This window comes from Drosophila virilis, chromosome 3, assembly GCF_030788295.1.
Source record: "Drosophila virilis strain 15010-1051.87 chromosome 3, Dvir_AGI_RSII-ME, whole genome shotgun sequence".
Lineage (NCBI taxonomy): Eukaryota > Metazoa > Arthropoda > Insecta > Diptera > Drosophilidae > Drosophila > Drosophila virilis.
This window is the reverse complement of record NC_091545.1, coordinates 23,582,184-23,607,559: the sequence shown is the minus strand read 5'-3', so window position 1 is coordinate 23,607,559 and position 25,376 is coordinate 23,582,184. Positions and strand designations below refer to the sequence as shown.

The 25,376-nt window shown below is 40.7% G+C and overlaps 1 protein-coding gene across 8 annotated transcripts in view; it reads left to right on the top strand.

Annotated features, from left to right (window-relative positions):
* Positions 1–25,376, top strand: part of hid (head involution defective) — a 207,097-nt gene that overhangs the window by 115,487 nt on the left and 66,234 nt on the right. For all 8 annotated transcript variants that reach the window (XM_032434372.2, XM_032434374.2, XM_032434373.2 and 5 more), the window contains one exon: positions 7,437–7,520. The gene's annotated coding sequence lies outside the window, so the exon portion shown is untranslated. The remainder of the gene's footprint in view (positions 1–7,436; positions 7,521–25,376) is intronic.

Below are 25,376 nucleotides of genomic sequence, written 5' to 3'. Positions count from 1 at the left end.
ATGTCGCACGTACACAACGCCTCAGATACAAATATACACATATGTTGGGGCTTGTAACTGAGTGGGTCGCAGTGTGAGACGGTGGCCCGAAACCACAGTGGGGCAGCCAATTATGCCATTTGGCCCAAAATAAAAATATAAAAAAAAACAACATATATCCATTGGCTGTTGGTGGATCAGGTCGGCAGGTCCGTTGCGCATGCGCACCGCATGACGTCCAATAAAATTAAGCGCGTGTTGCATTTGTTGTTGTTGCAGTTGTTGTTGCTGTTGTTGTTGTTGTTGCCCACTTGACCAACAAACGAAACAACACGTACAAAGTTTGACGCGTGACGTGCTTGCTTAGCTCATTAGTTACACTAGACACCAAAATACGTCTGTTAATCAACAATTTACGTGGCCATTCTATCGTCAGGAATATTTATTTACGTATTTTTAGATTTGGCTAACTAAAATGCAATATCGAAATATTCAATAATAAAGTCAATTATAAAATGTTTGTCACATGATCCAAATATGCATGTGTAATATCTGTATTATGTGATGTGTATTAGAAATTATAAATGTTGGATTTTTATAAATATTTTTGATGGCATACAAAAGTTCTGGCTTTGGGCTTACATTGTAAAGTTTTCTTTTTTTAGTTTTAAATTGTGCATGCTATCTAACTGGCTTATATTGAACTGTTAATAAAATTCTGAATTTTCATTGACTTCTTTGAAAACTAGACCTTAAGTAGAAGGTTATGTTAATTTATTGAAATAAACTCTATAAACTTTTTATATTATATTATTTTATGTTTATATTATTTATCATGTTATTTAAAGCGTACTCTATTTATAGCTTCAAAAGCTAAACATTCAGAAAGGTAGCAGTAAATGACTTAGTCTTGTGTATGTATAAGTGTATTTATATTAATTAAATATGTCTCAAGTCATAAGTAATAAGTCTTAAGCCTTATCTTAAAAGGCAAGATGAATAAATTGTCAGATCAGAAAAATTCGTCCCATAGCATAAACGATTTTCAATTTGCATTTAGATAATCATTTGAGAATATAAATATATATATATATACATGTGAACATATAGATGTCTATGCCTATATTTATATGTATATCTATATATATGTCTATATCGAAGATATATTCAAATCTATAGCTGTATTTTTATAAAATTGATTAAAATACTTTGTCTGCTGAGCCAACATTTGGTTGCGTGGTGTTATTTGTTATTGCCACTTGTGGCACGAACACACCGCGTATACACCAACACAAGGGCAACAACTTTCGTATTAGGCCAATGCGGCAACAACAAAATTTTGCGAGCCACAGCCGGAGTCGGTGTCGTAGCCGAGAAGCCGCGGAAGCCGCTCACGCCTGTGTAGGAAGCTCTGTGGCGAGCCTTTTAGCATTTATGCCAAGTGGCACTCGGCAGCCCCCTGTGCGCCACCTGGCCCACCATCGCCACCTGTGCCTGGGCTCTTAGTGCTCTATTGCAGTTAATTTTCGCAACGACGCAATAGAGTCGCTGCGCACAGCTCCCACGCGGCTCCCTCCGCAGCTGCAGCAGCTGGTTTAGCAACCTGCCGCCGCCTTATCACCTGCCTCAGTCGCAGCATCGCGGCCAGCTGTTTTTATTTATTTACCTATACATAAATATATATATATATATTTTTCTTTAATAATATATTTTTTTTTGTTGCGCAGCTTGTTTTGGTTTCTGCAGATTTTGGCGCGCAAAATTTCAGGTTTCGTAATGCCTATCGGGCTGTATATTTTTTTTGGGCTGTGGCCAGGCGTGGGCCAGTTGCTCGGTGCGCGCTCAATCAAATTGCTTTTAATTAATTGAAATACGTTACTTTAATTGCATGGTAATTAAAAGTTTGATTTATATTACTATCAGTCTTCCAGCCGCCCCCTCATTCCTGGGTAGTTGTGCATTAATTGTTGACCTGCTGCCCAGTCCTAGAGCTGTTTATGCTAATGTCTGTTGGCGCTTTGCTATAACTTCCCAATATGCAAATTTGTTAGCTTTAAGCGATGTCTTGGCTAAAATGTTTCGCCATTTGCACTTACTTTTATGCCTGTCAACGTTGTTAATGGTTAAGCTAACAGCTAGGTTGTCGAACTTAAGAGGGTTTAATATAAGAAATACGCAGTTGTAATATTTTATGCCCTGAAACTAACAAAATTAACAACAAATGTATAAACAAGTTTTGAAATTGTGTGCAACAGGTATTGGCAAGAACTTTGTATATATACGTACCTCGGAAATTTACATAAAATATATAGAAAATTTCCATGCACTCTTTGCAAATAATACAGATGTGAGGTAACTGTTAGGATTGATAAAATAAATATATTTTTGCCATTGCGTCTGATACAAGGCCCTTAAATTTAAAAAAATATACTTCATTAATGTTAGATGTGTATGTATTAATCGACAGTTCATAATTCTATTCCATCATATATACGAAATATCGAGCTCTTTTGTTTATATTTCCCTTAATGATCCCAAAAGTATGCTTCTAAAATTTGTAAGTTTATTTGCCTAATAGACTTTAGAGTACTTCCGTATAATCAATGGATCTATTGACATTACCTACATAATTTTATGGATGCGTTTCTGCTGACAAGTATTAAAAAAAAAAAAAGAATTGTTCGCCCATTGATTATGCCTTTGTGCAGTTTGTCGGAACCGCCTTGGCTGATCGGAGTGTCTCATATCTTTTTTATGCATTTATGGCCTCCGGCTATATTTAGTTATCGCAGAGGCTACAATAAAAAATCAACTAATTGCCATGTGTACATCGTTTATCCTTGATCTTCAATGGTTCATTAACTCCAATGGCGACGATAGCAACGATCAGCAAAACAAAACAACCCAACCAGCCCAGCCCAGCCCAGACCAGCCAGCAATCCAGCTGGATGGCAACAACAATGCTACAGAGCGTATTTAATACAATTAACTCGGTACGTTTATAAGATTAACCTCGGCGCAGAGAGGCGCAGACCCGGGCCCAAGATCATGCTGAGCCTGCGCGGCGCAGATTAACAATCAATTAAAATTGACAACTGTGCCGGGGTGAAGCAGCAACAAGTGCACCTCCTCTGTCCAGTTCGGTACGAGCAGTTTGCCTGGCATGCGGGCAGGCATCATTTAGTGCAATCATAGGGAGGTTGAGAAAAATAAAGGAAACTAATTATAAAGGCTGCATAAAAGGCGCCATTTAGCCCCGACGACACGCAATAATTACGCCCAATTAATAGCAATAACTTTGCAAATTAGATAATTTGGGTCCAGCTCAGAGCCCCAACTGCGACAACGGCCCCAGCTGCATTAAAGGTAATTCAATGCACGCTCGCACCGCACTCTAGCATCTGCATTCTTTAGTCGGCAACTGCAACAGAGCGTTGCACGCGAATCAAAAGCCAAATGTGTGTAATCAGCCGGCGTCGCAGTTGTCGCTCCCTGGACGTGCCACTAGCTGCCCTGGACAGCCAATGCTAATGCCAGGTCTAACTAAACCGCTCCCCGCCGAGATTGTGCCACAGGAACTGGTTCCTGGTTCTGGCTACCAGAACATTTGTGCAAACAATAGATCTGAATCAATTGCTGACAGCTGCCAATGTGCGCTAAAGTGTAACTATTAGATGCTTTATAAATTATAATTATGTGATTATCGGATTCTAATAATGCAAATAAAGTAAAGTTTCTAATAAAGGGGCGAGGACGATGCATAGTTCAAGAATTTATTTTTTTTGTTGGCACAATAGTCTTAGCGAAACATGTTTGAGTAGTTTCTTTTTGTAACTTTTTAAGAAATGGCGTTATTCAGATAAAATTTACTATTCTATATAAATTTATATAAAATAATATAATTATATATGCCAATGTAGAAGAAACAACATTAGTATTTGAATTTATTTTGATTGAATAAATAACACATATTTTTTTCTGCTTCTAAGCGCGTATAATAAAAACCAGTATAATACTAAGTATTTATTTAATGAATTTTAACAGTTTAATTTAATTGATTGCAAAAGAGGCTGCTTTATTTACTTTTACTTTTCTAAAAATCGCGTTAATCGGGTTAGATTTGCGCATGTTCTTTAATTTTCTACCTGAATATATTTAAGGGGAAAATATTTAAATAATTAACAAAATTTTGGATGAAAAAACAATAAAATATATGTTGAATATTTTAAATATTTCAATTCTGCAAGAAATTTTGTAATTTGGAATAATATTGTGTAATATAACCATTTTATAGTTTTTAGCTATCTAATTTATATATTTATCAGCCTCTAATGATGTTTATTCATTAATATTTTAATTTATTTATTGACAGAAAATTAAGAACATTTTATTTGTTTTTACACGCGTAATTCGGTTCGCGTTTGCACATAACCTATTGGCTTTGACTTATATTTTACATAGTTGTCTTCAGGCAGACAGATGGCAGCGGCTCATAGTTAACCACTTGACTAACCATAACCCCTGCTGGCTGCAACTCCACTTCTGAACCCAGGTAATTTATCAAGAAGAACACGCCATCCCGGCAAGCAAGCATTGCCAGCCAACCAGTCGCTCGTCCAGTCAGCTCTAGAAGAAGATGCAACAGCGTCTGACTGCTCGTGTACCACAGAAAACGCAAAAGCAAGACGCACCACAAACCGCCGGCAGCTGAGTGGAGTCTAGTATTACATAAGCAGAGTCAACATTGAGCAGCAGTGGGGGCTTATCTATTGGCCCAACTGCAGAGATCAAGCAGCAACTGCGTATGCAACCGCGGCAACAAAATGGCACAAGATCAGAGTCTGTGGATGTGCGGCTGAGACGTTGACTGGGCACAGCAGCAGTTGCAGCAGCAGCAAAACAGCTGGCAAAAGGTGGCGGCACTGTACCAAAGAGGACAGCAAGTGGGCCGCACTGGGCCAACCTAACTACACTTCAGCTCTCCAGTTCTTGAGCTGCAGGCGGGCACGCGCTTAGCACAAGTCCAAGCTAGCCGGCTCTGGCAGTCGGCGAGTCTGAAAGATTGAGTGAATGACCAGCTGGGCTGGCGAAACAGTAGCTCTTTGTTTTGTAGCTCCCGGTTGGGCTGCTCCATAGAGTATATTGCAATTGATTTGTTTGTGGCCTTTGGGCAAGTGACAGGCTCATTCCAATCAGCGATTTCGACCAGCGCACGCCTCCAATTAGAGTCTAAACGACAATTGTACTTTTAACCCAATTTACTCAGCGCATTGCTTTGTTTTCTACACTGCCTTAACAATAAATCTAAATTGTGTAAAGTTTTGAAAGTCGCCTCTGTTCTATCTATGCTCTGTCTCCTCTGCCCGACTGTCTGTCTGTCTGTCTGTCTGTATGTCTGTCTGCTCCTAAACTCAGCTCAATGTGAGCCTCGAGTGTGTTTCCGTCGCCCCAAGAAGCGCCCGCAGTTGTCTTTTGCATACCCTAACTTATTATTATTTCTGAATAGGCTAAGCATGATCAAGGCTGCAAATCCAAGAAATGTGTTCAGTAGTTCGGTTTACTTTTGAGCAAAGATCCAAATCCAAGAAATGTAGTTTGAGATTCCTCAAGGGAACTATTATATTATTTTATAGTACAGAATGTCATACATATTATCATATTTGGGCTAAGGTTCCTTCAAGATATTATGTACCTACTTTTATCATCAGCTCATACAGCTCGCTTCTTATATCATAAATAAAACTTCTGCTAATATAGTTTATTAGTTTTGAATTTGCACGATCGAAAGAGCATTCGTAGTTCGGCTCTCACATGCAATGTTGTTTGTTCTTGTTTATGTATTTGATTATTTGCTTAAATCTTTATCGCTGGAGCTGCTCACATCGCCTCCCTCGTTCGTATGCAGGCAACGTTCGTTTGCCGTCGTTTGCATCTACATACGAGAGCGAGAGAGACTCGATGCCACTCGACTCGGAGTCGGAGCCGCAGCCGCAGCCGCAGCCGGGACCGGAGCCAGAGCCAGAGCCAGTGGCGCGTTGTGTTCAGATCCATTAAGGCAATGACCTGTTTTCATATCATTTTTTTCTTCATATATGTATATAAATATATGTATGTATATATCTATATGTACAGATGTATGGTCACTTTGTTGTTGTTTTGTCTCGCTCCCTCGTATTTGGCACCGTGTGGCGTAGGCGTGTGCTGGAAGGCGGCTGCGGCGGCGACGTCGGCAGAGGGATAGGCACACGCAATCGGATCGGTCGGTCGGTGCGTCGGCCTGTCCTCAGCGTCGTCGCATGTGTCCATGTTGCAAGTTGATAGTAAAAATTATGATGATTCTTGCCCCAACAACTGCCTTCGACTGGTCAAACGAGTTTTTTTTTTCTTCATTTTTTTGTATTTTACTTATACTCTTTGGCCTGTGCATATTTATCTTTGCGTTGTCGTTGCCTCCACTTCATTAGGTCTTTAATTTTATATCGACTGGAAGCGCGTATCAAAACACAGAAAAGGCAGCCTGTTCTCTTTTTTTTTTCTTTACTTTTTTGTATATATATATTTTTTTTTGCAGTTGTACAAGTCGATACTCGGAACGTGAAAAAAGCCTTTGGCGCGTAAAATCTTTTGGGTTCATTAGAACGTTGAACGTTGTCGTCGTTTGATAAGCTAGCGTGTTCTGTGCCTGAGCCCAGACCGAGCCAGCGCTGTGCCAGCGCTGGATGTGCCTCTGCCTGTGCCTTGTGCCTGTGCCTGACCACGGGCATGGGCGCATGCGCAATCAAGTCGTTTCTCTGGCGCTGTCAGCTTGACAGAACATCTGCGGTTTAATCTGGTTTGGGATGCGCCGGCCGGATTGCGCTCTTCTATCTTGTTGCTTGGTACAGTACGAGCGTAGGTGACTGTCCAATAGGACTATTGCAGAGCTCTTTCAGTTCTTCTTGGCTAGTTAATCAGCATGACAATTGTAACAGCCACAATTGATCTAGAAAGCTGAGTTAATTATTGTCTAGGTGACTTGAAAATAATCTTAGTACTATTTATACCTTAAACACAGGGGATTGGGCGAAAAGGGTATATTGTTTTTGTGCATATGTATGTAACTGGCATAAAATGTATATATTCGTATCCAGAATCAAGAATCGAGTCGCTCTGACCCTTACCTTTTATATGTATATTACCTTGGGGGAATTTTGAATGTGAGCTTTTCGATATTTTATATTTCACGTATAGTATACACAGATCATACATATGTATATATATAAAATATTTAACTAGTATTATAAAAATATTTATCATATTAAAATATAAAACGGACTTGATTTGGTATCCAGATTATCTAAAAATATTATTTTAGTCGGTAACCAGCTTCCCATACTAGCCATAAGCAAAACTGTCGCGCCAGCGGTCTATTTATTTCATAAGTTTGCTTAAATAATAATTTATTTATTTAATTTCAGGGCATTTTCTGGTCATCAAGTTATCACCGGCCATGGCTTTATATTTGTACAGCTTGTTTTGGATATGCGCGCTGTGAACCCAAGGTAAGATTCTTTCTATTTACTTAGTTACACACAATCTACGAGTATATACACTTCTCGCCAGTTGAGTAGGACACCCTGTACTTTCTAAAAGTTCTATAACAATGCGTCGTATTATTTCAAATGTTAAGAAGATGCGCCAATAGCTGTAGTCCTGATTGTGGAGCTATTAAGCTGTAAATTGGAGTAATTTGACTGAGAATTCTTTATAATAATCCTTAAAGTGTAAAATGTCTTTTTCAGGTTGTATAAAATTTTGGTACATACTTTTTTAGATACTCAGGACTGTAACATTAAATCTTTCTTCCGATCAAATAACAAATATTAAATGAACTTTAACTTATGAAAACAATGAGGTTTCTAGCATGCTTCGTTAAAAGATAGTAGACGATAGAAAACAGAGTTCACGAGTGTCCTATTCATGTGGCGCGGAGTGTGTTTATGGCTGGGTATACATTACCTATTATTTATTCACATATCTGGCTGTATTTATTTATTACTTTTCTTTGCTTTGGCTGCCGTTGATTTTGTCGTCGTTTGTTTGGCTACTTAAATTTCCCAGAGTCAATATTGATCTGTTACTTAGCTGTGCTCATATCGCTGTGGGCAATATACCCAACCTTGACCATATAATTGTTGCTGTCAGGGTCACAGAATTCTAATTATTTATTAACACAATCGTAGACGCGACCAAGTGCAAATGCAACTGGTTGCATCGCGCTGGCATCCTTGAGAAACAAATTGAAATCTTTGTTGTGGGGAACTCGTGCATCGCAAACACAAAACATATAATGGGGCACACCCCCGGCGGGCAATATTTCCATCGATTGCCTCTGTAGAACTCTGGGCAAATGTTCGTTAATAAATGCTAAGGCCAAAGTTTAAACGCTGACCAATGCAAATATTGTCGATCATTTTAATCACCGTTCATTTTGCATAAATTGACCTGGCAATGAGCTTGGAGTGGTCGTATTGGCAAATGGAAGCCACGGTATTGGGGAGTACCTTTTGGATAATCATATTTCCATCGCATCATAGCCATAAACGTCAAATCTGCGGCCCCAAAAACACACGGAGCATGCGGGTCGCCAGCCCGCGCTCAGCACGACAAATGAATCACGCAGCGATCATGAGTGGAGCGGGAAGGGTGGTAGCAGCTGCTCGTGTGCCCCAGAAGCTGCGAGCCAACAGCGACATTGACAATGAGCCAAATGCGATCCCAAAAGCGATTCCAATACCGATTCCAAAAGCGATCCAAACGGTAGCCAAACCAAAGCACACTAAACAAAAACAACAACATAAACAGCAGCAGCAGCAGCAACAGCAGCAACAGCAGCAACAACAACAAAACACGAAACGTGCGCGTTTCCAAGAGCTTTTGGCTTTGGGTTTTGAAGCATGATCGGGCATGATCGTTAAGCAATGCACAGTAGCTGCTTGAGCGTCATAATAACAGCAACAACAAGATGTAGTAGTCGTAGTAGTCCCTCCTCCACTGGCCGGCCAACCCTCCAAGTCAGCCAAACCCCACCCTGCCGCCAGTGTAGGCCTTTTGTCTTTATGTGTATAATGTGTGTGCGTGTGTTTGTGTCTGTGGCACAGCTGCAACGCTGCAGGGTGTACACTGTACACAGAGAGTACAAGTCGAGCCGAGTCTGAGCATAGTGCAAACGGCGCAAGTCGCGCGCGCATGCGCAACAAATCAACACACAGCCAAGTCAAATCCCCAAGTATGCCCGCAGACCCCACCGTCGGTGTCTTGGAGCGTAAGAGCAACTGCCTAACCGGTTTTATTGTATTTGTTGTTGGTGTTCTTGTTGTTGTTGTTGTTGTTGTTGTTGTTCTAGAGCTATACGACAGCGACAACGATGCATAAAGCTTTTAAGAACCTTCTTTGTTGTTGCTTGAAGTTGCAGATGCACTGCGAGAAATACTCATGGACTTTCAGCTCGTCAATAATAATATAAAAAACATAAATAATATTCATATAATGTTAATAAATAACATGCATATTAATAATAAATATTAAAATTATATTAATTATAAATAATATATAATGCTGCTTTTTGCGACCTTTGCCATATGTGAAACATTTATTAATCTGGCTTCAAATATATATCGGAGAAAAACATGATATTTTTTTTTGTGATTTAGTAAATTAAACTCCCGACCAGCTAAAAAAAAACATAAAATATATATATATCGAAGCTGCAAATCTGCCTTTTGGATCAGTTCGTAGACCCAACCTTCCAGATTTTAGTTTAAAGATTTCTTCTCCAAATCAAAAGTTGTACGTTTTCTTACAAATAATTTCACGTTATATTTATAAATATTGCTAAAAAAAAAAAAATTATTAAATATGTCCATTGAGAATGGGAATATAATAAGATTAACCCTAGGTAATGCATTTTTTTTTTCTAAATTTTGGCTCTTGCAGTACCTATGCTTAAAATGTTTTGCCAAGGCCTGATCAGATCTGGTTGATTTATTAAATTTCTCTTTTCTTATATTTTTGCTCTCGATAGCCTTTATAATTACCAAGATTGATAGATGCTTTGGCTAGTTTTACCCCTTTGCTAAATCGTTTAATTTCATACAAACATACAGCGTGTACGTACATATATCAAATTATGGGCTGAACCTCGTGCCACCAATTTTGTTGCGTGTAATTGCCACTTCCAGCACAAAAGCTTTTATTTTATTTTTTTTTTCTGCTGCTGCGGCTGCTGCTGTTGGTGCTGCTTTTCGTTTTCCATGCGGTTCTTTCCTTCCTCTATGTTTAAAGCGACTGCGCTCCCGTCTTAAGCTGCATTACAACTTTTTACTGCGTCTTAAACTGAAATCGAGTTTTGTTTGTACTATGTAGTTTTCTATCTGTGCAACTCCGCCTGAAACATCAACGCCCAGCTAGCTCATGGGTCTCTCTTTATAAATACACATACGCACATGCTTGCATAGATATACTATATGCACGTGTGTGTGTGTGTGTGTGTGTGTGTGTCTCTGACAATCTGCTGGTTGATGGTTACAACGTTGCCATCGTCATCATCATCATCATCATCATCATCATCATCATCATCATCATCGGGCCGAAGTCGTCCAGTAGCTGCGCTTAATTGCATTTTGACTTGCGGCGTGAAGTTGCATTGTGTACCCTGTCCCAATCCTACCCCTGCTCTCCGGCCCTAGCCCTGCCCTTGCTACCCGCTCTGCCTCTGCCCGTTTGTAGAACTCTCTGCCATCGTCTTTGGTCTATTTGCTTAGCGTTACGAGGCGTCGCGTCGCCTCTTTTTGGCGTATGCCCAGTAGCTGCTTCGACCAGTGCTGAAAATTGTTTTTTTTTTCTTTCTTTCATTTTAGTTCTATAGTATTTGTATTTGCACTGCATGTTTGTTGTAGTTTTTATGACTTGCAACTGTGCGTTGTTGTTTGTGCTATGTTGATTGAATGCGCTTTGTTAGTTAGTCAGTCCATCAGTCTGTCCGTCTGTCGGTCGCATCGGTCCGTTGGTTAGTTGGTGAGGTCCGTTTGGGTTCTTTTGTTAGCTTCGGAGCAGCCATAAATGTACTTTGGCCATTGTTCATTTGACGTGATTAGTTACAGTCGCGTTATTAATAATTTTATTGCATTTGGCTATTGTTCAAAATTAGTTGATTACTCATACGCCATGTTAGTCGAACACACAAAGCAGAACAATTCAATAAGGTAATTCTATTTGCATATGTTACATACACTGAGCTAAAAATAATAGCCCATTTATGTATACCTACTGGATATGAACTTTTGCATCAAATTAAATTAGATATGTTCGAATCAATTTACTTGCCTTGTCTTCTAACGTTCTCTCGATAAGTCAATATACAGATAAGCCTTTTTTTAATTTCATGAGAATCGCATGGAAAGTTTATGTTAAATATAATGAAGTGCCTTTTTATTGCAACAGCAAATGCTTAACAATTTCAATTATTCTATCTAGTAGCTTACCAATTAATGTTTATTTATTATTGTATTCATATTTTTACTTAAATATTTTACTAGAACAATTTTGTTCATATTTGCTTAAAGGTGTTATTTTATTGTGTGCTATAACTTGGGCTTATATGATTGTGGGCTCTTTTCAGTTGACGCAATTACCTAGATGATTTTCATAGGCAAAGCCTTAACTGTGCTTTGATAGGCCCATAAATTGTGCAACATTATGGCACCGGCAATAATGCTGCCCCCGCCTCTAGCCGGTTTATGACCAAAACAGATTTCATTATAAATAGGTTAAGACGCTAAATTTACTAGGCATAAAAGATCGAGAAGCAAAGCAAGCAGCACACATAAACCTTTAAACCTAAACACGCACTTAAGCAATAAAAAAAAAAAAACCAACAGCAACTAAGACGAAAAACATGACATTAAATTGCATGAGGTTAAAAAAAAAAAATAATAATAATAATATTGTCTATAGCCGCTGAGGAGGGGAGCGCATAAGAACACAGGTGTTCAGCTGCTGCAGCAGCCATACATAAAAAACCAGCGGCGAAAAAAACAACAACAACAACAACAACAACAAACTTAAAATCAAGTTTTAAAGATTCAACAACGACGACGGCAACGGCACTTAAACAGCTCCAGCAGAAGACAGCAGCGGCCGGACGGTGGAGGAGACATGGCCGCGGTCGGAGCTGGAGACCTTTAAATGCGCACGACGACGACGACGATGCGGGCCGAGCTGCAGCAGCAGCAGCATCCAAACGAGTCGCCTCAAACACTTTATGCAGCCCCCGAGCGGACCCAGCTGAGGGGCCAAGCCAAACCCAAGACACGAGTCCCAAGCACCAAGCTCTCGACGTCGTCGTCGTCGTCGTCGTCGTCGTCGCCGTCGATCGTGCATGCAGCAACTTGTCGATTTCGAGTTCGGCCCTGTACCCTTGGCCTGAAGAGCCTGGCCCCTGTCTGATTATGATCAGAGCGAGCTATATGAGCTGTTGTGGCTGCTGCTGCCACCGCCGACGTAGCTGCTGCCGCTTCTGCTTCTGCTGGTTGCAAGTACTCGTATAATAAACATAATGATAATGCCTGACGCTGCCTGATTGTCCAAGTGCTTCGGCTGCGCCAGTCGTTGCCTCCCTGGTGTCTTGTTGCTACTGTGGATGCAATTTTTATATTGTATATTATATCTTTGGGCTTGACACTTTGGTAATAGAGAAGCCAGAGAAATGCATTGGTTGTGTATTTATAGCTTGGCAAACTTGAAAACTCTGCTTCACTTACACTTGAGCACAAATTGGCAATAAGTCTCTAAACTGGCCATATCAAATTTTCCTTTTCTTTAGCCCTATATCCATTTTCAAAAGTGGACTTAACTACATTTTTTTTTTAGAGCTTTAGCATTACCGTGTGACAGCTTTAGCTATTTCTTGCGATCAAATTTTTATTCTTCAACTTGTAAATAATTCTTGTTACTGGAAGCTCAGTTTGTGTGGCAATATACCACGTCTTATGTAATAGGTGTCAAAAGCTCTTGTGTATGTGTTTAGAAATTAGAAAGTAGTAAGAAGAATATGTGTACTTTTGGATTTTCCTTGTAAAGCAAGACTTGCAGATAGATAAGGAGGATTCTTTTTGATATATATAGATATATACGGATATACAGAAACGTTTTATACACAAGACAGGACTCTGGGCTATATCGGCTGTAGGCATATAAAAGCTGGATTTGGTTTTGCTAGTTTCATCCTCGTCTCGTTGCTTATAATTCTCAAGTAGTTATTGTTTCGTACTTGTTACAAGGATTTGCTAATGTAGAGTTGATAGCAAACTATGCTGATAAAAGTATTGGGATGTAGTTCATGAAGTTCATCTAGAATATATGTACTTTATAGGGTTTCCGATGTGTCCATGTAAGCGTAACACATTTTTATCTAAACATTTATACCTTTTACAAGGGTATCATACATTTTGTAAATAGATTCTTCCTATATGAGGCATGTGTTTTTATGAAAGCTTCTTAAAAGTGTTATTCACCGACTTTCAACCTTTTATTAGGCGTTTAAAAAAAAAAAACACAATCTTCGAATCTTTCCCCTCTAAACTGTAGCAACATTTAGCATTCAAATTTGCATAAAGCATATTTATTATTGTTTCGTGTCATTTAATTTGGTTCAGCTTAATCCTAAACCGATTACAACCTTGGTACCCTTTGGGTACACACACACAGACACAGAGACATGGGTGCGTGTGTGTGTAATGAGTCCAACGAGCGCTAACCAAAAACCAGCAGCAGCTGAGCCCCCTCGGGCCGCAGTTAATCAACAAGTTTATGCAAAACTAAAAAACCAGAACAGGAAAATGAAAAGCGAGCAATAACCCAGGCAGTAGGCAGTTACCAGTTGCCAGTTGGCAGCAGGCAGCAGGCAGCAGTCAGTACACAAAACGCACACCTCAAGCCAACTCAAAAAACAAGTCAATATGATCGATCGTTTGCTTGATTAAACCTAATTGAAAACGAAAATGCACAATACACACACACACACACACACACACACACACACACACACACACACACACACGCTCGCGGAGAGAACCAAATACACACATGGAGCACAACTCACCCGCCGCTGTCATGATCACTTGTCCAAGCACTGTGCAGAGCTGCTCGAAGCAGTATCCATGTGTGTGTGTGTGTATGTGTGTGTAGTCCGGTCCGGCAAGTTAGCAGCGAGCTATCGAAGCAGCGATCGTGCCTGGCAGAGCTACTACGGCAACGATGAGAATGTTGAAATCAAAACAAAAACGTAAAAGATCAACGCACAAAGAGGCAAACAGCGAACGCGCGCGCCACTAAATTTTGGCGGGAGACTACTGTACCCCCATATACATGCATACAAAGTATATATGTGTGTAGCAAGACGACGAAGACAACGGCCAGCGGAATAAGACGAACAAAACAAAACTACAACCGGAGCGCAGCCAACGTTGTGTGAGTGTGTGTGTGTGTGTACAAAATTGAGAAGAAAAACAAAATCAAAACAATCTGAAAAAGAGCCACAGCAATCTTAAGAGCGACTGTGTAGCAGTGCAGCAATTTATTTAAGAGCATGTTTGACCGGTGATCTTTGAGTTGGCTGAGAGCATGACTTAGAGAGAGTGAAAGAGAGACTGCAGTGGACAGTGTTGTCGTGCTGCAGTTGGGCAAAGATTGCATTGCAGCACGAAATGCAATTGTAAACGGATCAGAACAAATATTATAAAGAATATACATATATGCTAGTTTAGTCTTGTGCTAAAGCTGCTTAAGCTTTAAAGGATCTTCAAAATGAATAGAGCTTGCCCCAACTTCCAACGTCCTACGTTCTTCCACCTGGTTACCACCTTGGTAAAAAGCGCGCGAAAACTAGCTGCTCCACAAGATACTGATACTGCGCACATTTATAGTCCTTGTTGGCCTGGCCGTAATAAAAATAAAAGCCAAGCCTGAAATCGCAACCAGAGTGTAATAACCTCAAACAGACCCACAGATGCGGTCACCCCAAACCAAACCAAACCGAACCAAACCAACCAAACAGCCAACTAAACACAACCAACCAGACAACGAGCCAACCGGCAGAATAAATTTCAGAGCTAAAGCAAAGCAGAGTTAAAAAAAAAAAAAAAACAGAAAAAAAAAATAAACTCCAAAGAGGGATACACAACGTTACTTGTTTCTTGAAGGGTCCACGATCGTACTCCTCGTATACGTACACGAGATCCCCACGACGTCAATTTGCAAGTTCTCCTTGGCCAGAGAAACCGACTGATCCACACTTAACGGGCGCGCATTTGCAGCCAGTTGTATTCGTTGTATTCGTTGTATCCCTCTGTGTTTTGATTTTACGGCACAGATGTTTTATTTGCCACAGTACACACACACACACACACACACACACACATACACATACAGAAACAAATGCGATCTCATGTTTACCCTGCTCGTTCTCCTTGCTGTGTTGTTGCCTGTGCCTTCGTTTCATGTCTTTTAATACCTTTAATCCTAGCAAATAATACAAAGAGCATAGCCTAGGACAAGTGTAGTGGAGGAAGACAAAAAGAAGAAGAAGAAGAAGTAGTTGAGTGGAGCGCTTGGGTTTTGGGCCTGGACGTGCCAGCATATATATATAGATATATATATATATATGTATAGGTATAGGTATAGGTATAGGTATATAAAACAGAAAGTGTGCAACACACACGCTCTGAAGCCAAGCAAAAGACAAACACTGAGATCCATGGGTTCGTTCTTTTAGATGTTGCAGTTGTTGCAGTTGTTGTTGTTGTTGTTGTTGTTGGTACGACTTCAACTGCAATGAACTTCTAGATGCAAGTCAATGAACTTATCCTGACTGCTGCCTCTGCCTGGCTGCTCTGGGCTGGCCTGCCTGCCTATCCCTGCCTGACTGCCTGACTGGGCTGCCTGCCTGCTGTTGCCGCATGATATCAACGGCCTGATCATCATGATCGCCGTCTTCGCCTGGGCACACTGAGCTAGCTAGCTTTGTGCCAGCTCTCGCTCACTCGCTCTCTCTCATTCTCGAACAGGCGACTCCTCCTTGGACATAATGAACTTGGTTTTGGCGATACGTACGCAATTTTGAAATCGTGTTGCCTCATGATCGTCTAGCCGCTCTCTGTGCACGCTCCCAACTCCACCTGGGCAATCGGCATAAAAAAAAGAAACGTTTTCAGAACTTTTATTTGATTTTGCTAACACGCCTCGTTGTTGTTGTTGTTGTTGCTGTTGTAATGGCAGCGCCATGAAGCTACGCTCCATTGTCGTAGTTACGAGTCACAGTCGGAGCCGTTCTATGTATGATAATGATGTTGGTGATCGTGCCACTTTAGCAATGGTTAACTACGAAGAGCAGGCAGGCCAGGCCGGGCCAAGCCGGGCAGAGTCGCAGTTGGATCTGGCTAAACTCTCGCAGCTTTGTGGGTTGAAGAACCTTTTGATTGGTTAGCTAAACACGACTCGAGTGCTGGCTCCATGGGCAATCCTGAAGTTGGTGCGGTCTGAGGCATTAAACTGTGCCATGTTTACTGCGCTTGTCTCTACACAGCCGCCCCCTACGCCCGCCCGCCCCCAATGCTTGCCTGCCTGCTGCTCCTCCTTCTTCTTGGCTAGCATTTGCATGCATAATATTGCCAAGATTTATGCAAAAAATTGATGGCAATTAGTCGTCGACTCGTCGTCGTCGTCGTCGTCGTCTTCTTGGCTTGGCTCTTTATCTGGCTGGCTGCTGCTGCTGCGGCTGCTGCTGCTGCTGCTGCTGCTGTCTCTTCATCCGACTGTATATAGCATACACAATATCTTGTTGTATGTTTGTGCATAATGATTTTCGGTATCAAATTACATTGGTTAGGGGTTTTTAGTATGTATTTTATTTGCTGTTTGCCGTTGTGTCGACGCTGCTGTCTTCTTCCTGCTTAATTTGATGCGCTCGTGCCGCAGTCTCCGGTCCGTCCACCCGTCCGTCCTATACGAGTCCGCACTGTAGATGCACTCAACCGACTCCAGTTCTGGTTCTTTGACTAATGTGATGCTCGCCTCTCGCAGCTTGCAGTTGGCAGAGGCTTTTCGCCCGCTCTGCTTCGAATTTAATAGCTCCTGACCGAAACGAAATTATTTACTAGCCAAAATAAGATAATGAGCGATAATTTCTCGAGTTATATATTGGGCACTCAGGCAGGGCGCACGGCACATTTGGTATTAACGATCTTGGCTAGTCTCGATGCGAGCGGAAAGGGAAGCTGATGGCTAGATTAGGCACAGACTATCATTTGCATCATATAGACTCGAATTTATGGTCTTTGCTGCTATAGGTTTTGTTTTGCCAATAGTATAAATCTTAGTTTAGCCTGCTTCCCATTGGCTATTCAATCATTAAGCGCCCGCATGCCAGCTAGTTTTATTTAATGTCCGTACAGGTGTTCAAACTCTCACACACACAAACTCGCAAACCCTGGCCAAAGGTGTAGAGAAGCCATTTCGGTCTGCACTGGCCTGTATAATTAGAATCCCACAGCACAAACACGCACACACGCACAAATTGAATAAATCTCGATGCGCTCCAAACGCAGCTCGGCCCGTTGTTGTGCCCAACGAAATGTTTAAGTAAGACTCGTCTTCGTCCGTTGTCTGAGCCTTTGTTGTGATTTAATATTTCGGTTTATCAACTTCAGTTTACCCTCCTGCCTGGAAGGCAATCATACCCTATGCCCAAGAAGTGTCTAGGACAGGCCATGACAAGTTTGTGAAATTGTATGTAACTGAGAGGAAAGGTTGGAAAATAATATATGCCGCCTAAGTATCATATTCTAAGTTCCTAATTGATTATAATATATTTCAGCATCTCAGTTTTTTGTATCCAGCACAATTTCTCGCGATCAACAAACGAGTTATCTACTTATTATACTTCAGTTCTTTATGCAGGGTATCTTCCGTGCAAGCACTTAATTCTTGTTGTTCTTATTCTGGCTACCAAAGTGTGTCTTCGCTTAATGCATTTAACTTAACGTCCTCATCATCTGGCACAACATATTTGGGTTGGCCATTATGAAGAGTACGGAACTGTTGTTATATATGCGCTGGCGGCCGCAATCTTCTTCCATTGTTAGGGTGTTCGTGGCACTTGATCGAGTTGCCAGACTGTTGACAGTTATGCTAGGGATATGCTGTTCCAGCCCTGCTGAAAACTTGTTGTTGCCCAAGTTAATGGATTGGACTAAATGAGCAACCGTTGTAGCTGGAACTTTTAGCCGAAATAGACTGCTTTCCAAATATTGCTTGTGTCAAAATATAAGTATAATATATTTTGGCATGATCTATAGAAAATTTATTAAAATAAATATATGAATATAATTACCTGAAAAAAAAATTGAAATGTAAAAGTAAGAATCATTCTCTAACTATACTCACTGGAATAAATAGAGATTAAATGGAATACTCTTCGCTAAAAATTGATATTCTTTTGAAAGTGAGCTCTATATGCAATATTTCACCAGTTCAACCCCAATATTATCTCTGCGAAAACCTTTTGGCCAATCTATTCCTCTTTATATAAATTCAATCTTCCTTACACCTGCACACCTTGCTTGCCTTGTCTCATTTTCTCGTTCTGCCGCACTCTCACCCTCACGACATCCTGGTCCCTGTACGGCCCCTACAAGCAATTGCTGCCGTTGTCAGCATGGTGTATTTAACGTAAAAATCCCAGTCTCCGACCCGGTGTCTTCAGGCAGAGGTTTCACTCGACTACGCCGGCCAGCTGCTGACGCATTGTCCGGACGTGTCCCTTGGCTATGTCGTCTTTGGTCTTTTGGTGTCTTCGTCGCGTGTATGACATGTGAGTTGCACGTTTTGTCGATTTTAAAATTGAGGCAACGTCTCGACACTCGACGTCGACGCCGACGTCGACGCAGTCGTCGTCTCGGCTGACTCGTGCAATCAAACTGGAGGAGTTTCAGCTGTGCCCGGGCACAGGGTTCGAACTCGGGCCTAAGACCTATGGGTACCTGTCAGTCAAAATGAGTTTTACAACAGTTTTTCTTCTCTTCTTCTTTTGCTCGTTTTTCAGTTGGGTTGCCCATTTGGTTACCAGAGTCTTGTTGTTGTTGTTGTTGTGGGACTGTCTGGCAGTGTAACACGATTTTATTTTCGTTTTCAGTTTTTCCCTCTGCCCCTAAGTCTATGGGCAATCTATCTTTTTGAGTGCAAAAGCAACAACAACAATCACAAATAGACAATCAATTCTCTATTTTTCCTCTCTGTTTTGGGTCTAATGTGGCTACAGCAAAATAGGAAAAAGATTCGACAGTAACTACTGTATGGTAATCTTTGACAATTACCCTGAGATCTTTATTGTGATCTATGGGTTTTTTTTAGTTTGATCGCTTACAGTAGGTGGATTAGGTTTCTAAATACCCTGTACTCATTCTAAATGCGGTAAGAAAGGGTGTTATCGCTTTGTGCAACTGTATGTAACCTGTGAATGAAGGAATCTCCATAAACTATTCGATTAAGCTATTTCTTCTTTCCATCGGTCTTGGAAACTACAACAACTGGAGAAATATATTTGCTACTATGACAAACGTAAGACGATATAACAATTTTTTGTCTATATCTCATTGATAAAGATCGATTTTGAGACTTGGGTACTTAATCAAATCTACTAAAATATATAATATTCGAAACGCAAAGTCGCATGATAAATGCAACAATAAAACCTTCAGTAGAAAATATGTGTATTAGCAAAGTGCAGAGCAAAATGTCCCATTTTTTAAAACTTATTTGATTTATTCTATTTTTAATGTGTAGAAAAGAAATCTCCTTATGATAGAATTTCCGTTGGCCTTTAGAAAATAATACCCCCGTTTTTAGTGCAGTTAACAATTTCGCATTAGATTTATTACATTCGGTTTATTTTTAATGTAAGGGAAGTAAATCTTCCACTTAAGTTTTTGCATAATTAGTGAGCAAGATTAATTTTCGCCCAACCTTTGAATATCCACAAAGTGATCGTTTAGCACCAGCCAGCCAGTTCGACACTACACCACATTTGCGTTGCCACACAATAAAATGTCATAAATTAAACGCTCAAAGGAAAAGAGGAAAAAAGAATATAAAGCACAACGCATGGCCATCATAAAATACAATAATAAAGATCAAATACAACAACAGCAATGGGCGAAGACGACTGATCATTAATTAATGAACATGATCAACAGAGGCTCCAACTCGTAAGACTTCTGGCGCAGGCCATTAGAATGCAACATGTCGTCGTCGTCGTCGCGATCGTTGTCGTGTTTGTTGTTTTCGATTGTGTAGAACACAGATATTGCCATATACTTGCCTACATATAGGGACCATTTGTACATACATATATATACATATATATATTATTTCTCTTTGTTTACAAAACAAAATGTAAACAAAACTTTTCTTTAGCCACAGCAGCGATCGAAAGCATTTGCCATGTGCTTATGTGTGCTGCACACAAGCTTCAAAAAACTAAAAAAATAAAAGGGCAGAGGCTGCTAACATGCCACTGAGGCGCTGCGGCAGAGAGCCACAGAATCTGGGGCAACCAAGCTGGGGGCCTTTTTCAGTGTTCACCAGCTTGCATAAGCAGGCCGAGGATGGGGTTATAGGCAGGGGCAGCGGCAGCCGCGTTACGCACCGAAAAGTTTCATAGAAAACAAATACATTGGAAAAATCACAAAAAAAAAATAAATAGATAAACATGAAAAGTTCAAACTGATCGACGCAAGGTTACTCCTTGAACAGAACTCTAGGGTTAATACGAAGTGCAGTTATTAAGATTTTATTTTTGTTTCAACATTTTATAACAATTGGAGAAAAGCCTAAAACCCAAAAAATTGAAAGAAACAATTGATGCCAAACAAAATAAATTAATTAATAGATAATTGTCAAATAAAGATATTCACTAATATTTATTTCTTATAAACTATTAATATTTACTTTTATTTAGTTTAAAGAACTTTAACGGATATATACGTTTATATGTATGCTGAGCCTTAAGGTTATGTGGGAATATTTCCTGCAAGCAATATTACAGCGTATGCGTAGGGTATGTGCGCAGCGACAACTATTTTGTTTCTTTGTTTTCTGGTAGCTGTTGCACTTTGATTGACAGCTGCTACAGCTTGGGGAGTGCTTGGGCTCGGATTGTGGCAGCTCTTTACCCATTCCTTCGTTTTTTTTTTCTTCTGTTTTTTATCTGGCACTGCTTCGACAAAGTTTCTTCTAATGACATTCACTTTTTGTTGCTTTGGGCGCGTTTTTATTTTTTGGGTCAATCATTATCGTCAAGTCAAGTTGGCCTGCACGCAGTTTGCACGTTCTCGGCGTGGACATGGATGTGGATGATATCGCTAAGCTCTAACCATAATGTATGGTCATGTGCCGCAGCGGGATTTCACTTTCAATGCCTGGGTTGGAGGATTGGGGTTTTTGGGGCTGCAAGTCGCTGCAATATGTGCATATCAGTTTACCATATAGCCAGACATATTAATTTCAATGCTGACCCTATCCGTACGGGAGGGTCAAAGGGTCGGTCTTCGGCCTGGCTGATGCTGGCACACCTAGCGCATGTGAAACGATATTAAATTACCATACGAATAAGCGCACTGTGTGCCCCATTATCTACTCAAACAAATGTTCCTCAGCAAATCCAAAGAGCTGCAATAGAAACGTCAACCCTGGTGGAGTAGCATATAAACGCCTTGAAGTCGTGGCAGCTCTCTAAGGCTGGCATGATAGATCACCCCATAGACAAATACGGACAGGTGAAACTTGTCAGTCAGTTCAGCAGCAGGCAGAGACCAGTGGAGCCTCAGTGTAAAAGAAAAAGGGTCGCTGCGTCCTACGCCAACAACAAACAAATAAACAAACAAACTGGAAAAAAAAAGACCTGATAGATGCGACAGGCGAACAAGAAAAGGGCCAGGAAAACTGTCGACGCTCTAGGCTGGCTGGCTGGCCCGGGGCGCTTGGGCCATCGCCTGGGCACATTCAGCTCGATCGTCGCTTATCGCGCTGACAAAGACAAAAACAAAGACGTTGCCAAGGGATCATGTGCCTTGGCTCAGTGAACCTGAACCCCAACCCGAACTCGAACTCGATCTCGAACCCGAAAGCCAAGTTGAACCGAATGGCTGCGAACTGTTGTCCGTCAAATATCCACGACACACTTGCAGAGTGTGCTGGGCACAAGTATTATTGCCCTGGCCTCGGATTTGCTCTCGCCTCTTGGCAATTATAGAGCGATCGAGGCGAGGTTAGGGTGTTGCCCCTAGCTGATCATCTTGTCTTACAATTTTATGTTAATTTCTGTCTTCGTTTATGCATTTATTGCGCGGTCTTCAGCTTTTTACGAGCTATCCTCCACCTACCAGCTCTCCTTCTGTCTCTGCTCTCTTGATTGTCACCTATTTAGTTTTTTTTTTTTTTCGCAGCTCCCATTTCTGACGGTTATCTCGGCCGCTGCGCCTTTTATGGAAATGTTTAATATCTTTATAAATCCATTTTAGCTGCCCTGTGTAGATTTTATGAGCTGCCGTCTGCCGCGACATGCTGCCATACAAAGCAGGCCCAGGCTATAAAATTTTCGGTTTCTGTTATGATTCATGGGGATGAAAACACCTGCAAACTCTCGTCAAAATGGTGGCTGCCCTATGCCAGGTATTTCATGCGGCTATGACTAATTGCAATATTGGGCATTTGGTTGTGTCCAAAAGTTCAAGAACTGCCCTTGATTTCTTCTAATTAAAATAATAACTAAAGGGGAAACTAAAAACTATTTTTTATGCTTATGGCTTTTAGATTCGGTTTTCCTAAATATGAGAAAAAGTTTTAAACACATTTTCTGAAATTCAGAAAAATCGAATATCGATTTTCTGAGTATTTCTGCACCCCTGTTTTGTCTCTGTATTTGTTTAATATGCGAAATGAGTTAAATATCTTTGCTTAACATGATTTTATAATATTTTGTTCGCTTAAAAGTTTGCCCTTCCACCTGATTAAGCTCTCATGAAGTCGCACAAATTACAATTAGCCTTGTAGGGAAGACAAGAATCCGTATATCGGCAGGATGAGCCTGCAGCTAATTGATTATTGGCGAGCAAAGACAACAACAGCTGGCCAGTATAAATGGTTGGCTGTTAAGTTTATCGTTTGACGGCAAAGAATTGCGCAGACATGAATTGAGCATTAAGCAGCGTTCTCCTCGGTGCTGTATAAGCCATTAACAACGAGGTGTCAATTGCATAAGCCAACAACAAAAGAGCATCGCATCGGCCAGAAGCATCGGCAATTTGTCGACCAGATCCAAAACGATTGGCAGCCAACTTGTCACATTAACACAAAGCCAAAACTGGGCATTCGACTGTCGGAGCGGGTTTAAAAGTAAAAGTGATGCTACCACTCGCATATTTACATTTCAAACCACTTGACTTACTAACTGACTGATCGACTGGCCGTGTCGACAAAAGCAACAACATACACAACAACAACAACAACAACAACAACAACGAAGAAAACGACAATGCGTTTGCGAATGCAATAGACTTGGGATCTGGTTAGTTATAATTTGTTACTGGCCACAGCGGCAACAAGTTCCATGCGACTGCTTCCAATTATGGTGAGGATCTGCTTGCAACATACGCCAAAAAGTCAACTGCTATTGGGCTGCTGCAGCGGTCTGGGCCTTTACCCATGTTGGCCTACTATGTGGTCTTAGACAGCAAGGCGGCTGAGACTTCCACCTGCAAACAAAAAGTTACAAAAAAAAAAAACAAACAAGTAGGCTCCACTCGAGCTCAGCGAAAAGATACTCTGTGCGCAGCTCAGAATTTATTTTGAATATTTGCTAGGCACTTTAACAACTGATTAAATTAAGGGGTATTATATTGTAACAACAAATAGCTACCATACGAGAGAACTACGAACTAATCATTAATATAAACATGTTTAATATTCAAATATGATACTTTATAATATAGCTCAAATTATTTAAGCCTGATTCATATATATTTTTCGTCTGCACAAGCATGTTATACCCTTTCTATGCCTGCTCTCACTGCAGGGTATAACAATGCGTATCCGACTTTGCCGACTAGTTGGTAATTTCAACACTCAACGAAAAGACCCCCAGCTTTAATCATGGCTTATGTGTTGGCTGATTTTTTCTTTTTCTTGACCAACTCATACATGCACATGATCGTTAATTATGGTGTATTTATTTAATAAGCCAACTTTTTGCCATATACATGCACATGTATATATATATATATATATATAAGCCCGCTTGCCTGTTTTTGAGTTTGCGCTTTAACTTTTCGCAGCTCCTTCAGCCCGGACTTGGTCATGTGGTTACTGGTGGCCACTGGCCAGCCTGGAGTTGGCTAGCTTAGCTTTTGTTTTTGTGCACTTTAATTAAATTGTTATGTAAATTCCACTTGTCGTTGTAATAGCAGCCAGCAGCCAGCAGCCAGCAAAGCGCTGCCGTTGTATTCGGCCATATAATTTTCATCTTTATTAGAGCAGCAAGTGCTGTTTATTGGCTCTGTCTTGGCTTTTGGGGTGGGCACTTGGCTCTGACTGTTAGCTGGCTTAAGCTGAATGTAGTCTATGCTCAATTTTTGGATTTGCCTAAAGCCAACTAAATGTTGAACAATTTAACAGTTTCTAGCTTGTTTTGACAGCCTCAACATACTGTTGGCAACATTCTGCTGTCTGGCAATTGCAATCAGCAGCTAATTCGCATAACATATTCGAAACATAAATAGATAATTAAAGCATTATAAAGCCATAAATTGTGACAACTTTTGTAATTCTTACATATCAATCAAGTGGAGCTCAAACTCTCTAAATCATTTGTAATATGTAAGCCCAGGCATATATATATATATACATATAGTCAGCTCAGCAACGATAAATTTGGTTTTATCAAATTGGGGTCAAGCGTTTTTTATGTGTTTTCCTTTTCATCTCGAGCTCTAGCTGGTTCTTCGTCTGGCTCAATTATCTAATTTTCAAATTAACAGCTGCAACTGCGCCTGAGGCATGAAAACAACCTCTGCCACACACTTGAGAGCTCTGGGGACAAACCAAAACCAAACTCTCACTCGACCGCAAACACGCACTCACATACACACTTGTCGAATCGAATCCAATCCAAATTGGGGGGATTTGAACTTTCGTTGCTCTTAGAACTTGCTGATAACATATAATTGGATTTTGATTGTAATGCGAGGCGCAACTGCCAAGTAAGAGCCGCGCTTATCGGTTCCATGAGCTGCAATGAGGCCCATTAA